This window comes from Triticum dicoccoides, chromosome 3A (genome assembly GCF_002162155.2).
Source record: "Triticum dicoccoides isolate Atlit2015 ecotype Zavitan chromosome 3A, WEW_v2.0, whole genome shotgun sequence".
NCBI classification, from domain to species: domain Eukaryota; kingdom Viridiplantae; phylum Streptophyta; class Magnoliopsida; order Poales; family Poaceae; genus Triticum; species Triticum dicoccoides.
In genome coordinates, this window is record NC_041384.1 from 13682397 (window position 1) to 13685013 (window position 2617).

General features: G+C 48.1%; 1 non-coding gene across 1 annotated transcript; it reads right to left on the reverse strand.

Annotated features, from left to right (window-relative positions):
- Positions 1–778: 778 nt before the first annotated feature.
- On the reverse strand, positions 779–863 carry LOC119273819. Its single transcript, XR_005135001.1, has one exon. It is a non-coding gene; the product is annotated as a small nucleolar RNA SNORD34 (small nucleolar RNA).
- Positions 864–2617: the final 1754 nt, after the last annotated feature.

Genomic DNA, 2617 nt, shown 5'->3' on the forward strand with positions numbered 1-2617 from the left:
GCCGGAGGAGTCCCGCCCGCGCCGAAACCCCCACGGGCGGAGACGAGAAGGCCCCGCCGCCGCCAGCGATAAGCGGACTTCGCCCGCTCGCGCCCTCCGGCGGCGGCGAGGGAAGGGGGAGAGGGGGAGGGGGGACCGGCGGCGGCGCAGGCTAGGGTTGCCTCCCGGACGCCCGCAGGAGCGTCGCGGGAGGGAGAGGGGAAAGCAGTTCCCCACGTTTTTACTCGCTAGCTTCCTGGTCCTTTTGCATGTTTCCTTGTTGAAGCAAGAAAACAATGACACTTAAACCAGAGGCAAGGAGGATACCTAGGGCAATTGCTGCTGCACACCCTAATGGTGAGTCTGCCGTTGACACCAATGTCTGTGCCGACTTCTCCAGCATGTACGTTCAACTTATGTGGTTCCCATGACCACACTAGTGCCTGAGCGAAAATACGTCATCTATCCTTGTCCAGCTTACTCACACTCGGCTCAATAAAGCCTAGTCCCAACAAGATGGCACCTTGCTATGCCTAACCTCAGACGTCCTTATTATACGGATGCAACACTCCTTAATTACAACCTGCACACAACAAAACAAAATGGTCTAAAACTACTCAACTAGACCATCAAGTCACTTATCAAAACAATGCAATGCACACTCAACCACTCTCTCTATGGACTCCCTCAAAATACAAGAAATACAAACAAAAAAATCGACAAGCAAACTCCATCACAAAACCATCGGACGGCCACCCTTGGCCCACAGAAAAGAAACAAAGGTACTACTGGAGTGCTGTGTAACCTCAGATTTTGCGATTAATATCATGACAGTATTTGTCAGACGATGTCGACAATAGTTGTGCAACTCATCATAGGCACGAGTCAACTCCAGAAGCGAAAAGTAACAAGCAATGCGGCACTATTTCATTTTCTTTATAAAAGGAGGTAGGTACTCCAAAATCCAAATCAAACCAAAGTTTAAGAACCGTACATGAAACAAAGCAGCATGGAGCATGTATTTCCCAAAGTGCATAAAAAGCACAAATAAAGAGACCGAGAAGAGCGAGAAAAATAAACCAGAAGCGAACTGCCGCTCATCACCATTTGGTAAACGAGCTACACTGTTGGGTGTGGATACTCTTGTGGTATTATATATTACCATGCTAACCAACAAGTGATCACGCAATGCAGAAAGAAAAATTACCAAAGCAAGTTTCTCTTTATTGGCTGGATCAAAAGAGAGTATATATAAGCTACTAAATGATATTAGTTGCAAACGTTGTCAAGAAGCATCCAAATGAAAACAGAAGTACAGTCAAAGTTAACGAGGCACACTACCAAATGGCACCTGAGCTTCCTTCTCAGGTGATGGGCGCTATATATACATGTAGCCTGATCTCGAATTGCTTGGTGCCTACGGTGGATGAGGCATCCCATTTTTGACCAGCTAACCGGGAAAGCGATGGAAAGAAGGAAACGCGAGTGGCAAGGAACAAATGGAAAGGAAGGAAGGAAGCACGAAGCAGCAGTGTCATTGACTCACTGTCACTTCAAAAGTCATCAGCAAGTCATCAAAACTTCTCACGTAGCATCCAGTGTCAGTGAGCCGAGCCAGATTAACAAACTACGTACGTACTAAAATGATAGCAGATTCCGACCTACCTAAAGCTCCTTTAAGGCGTGATCGTATATGGCCAAGCATAACACGGCGGCCTTACTTCAATCCAAAAAAAAAAGGGACGCAAATAGCACGCGAACGCCAACTGATTAGGGATTCAACACGACGCAATATTAGCCACGAATATACATGCGTGTACGTAGGAAGGGCGAAATGGCCATCGAGATACTTTTGCTTGGCTCTGCATTTGACGTAGCGCTGAATGCAAGAGTCTTAAACCTGGCCCAGAACCCTACAGGGTTGATCCAGCTTATGAGAAAAACCAGACCCCAAAACCTTCTCCGCATTCAAGAGGATGACAATCCACCATGCTCCGCGGAGCGCCGCTCCAACCTCGACCGCACTCGAAACCGCCGACCCCCTCCAGAAACATCATCGCTCCAACACTTTGTAGCAAGCAGCCACCACGGACAGGCCCCGCGAGAGAAGCTGAGCAAAAGCATAAGGTGAATCCTTGCCGCCGCCATCACCAGGCCGGGCTTTGCCGAAGGTGCCCATCGGCGGAGGCAAGTGGGGCGGAAAGTGTGGTCAAGGCCAGGCCGATCAGGTCACCGCCCGAGTCGCCCTGTAGAAGAGCAGCACGAGGGATGAGCGGGCCTTTTGCATTAGAGGTGTTCCCTCTGACTACGTGCCTATAATTTTTGGGAGCGCACAAAGCTCAACCGGTTGAGAAATTAAAACGTCATCCATGTGGAGCCAAGCCTGTTTTGTTGATTGCGTTGGTGTGTTTGTATGTCAATCATTTTCTCAGTTGGGTTTGTCTAAAACAATGGTTGTGCCCTGTCATATATGGGCTGGCAATGTGGCATATGCAGATTTTTCACCAGGTTGTTTGTTGTTTTGTATTGAGAGAAGTTCATATATAAACCCCGACCTCACGCCCTAGTTTAATTTACAATCCCAAGCTCCAATGCCAATTAGATCACAACCATCAATTCTCATATCCTTTTAAATTAC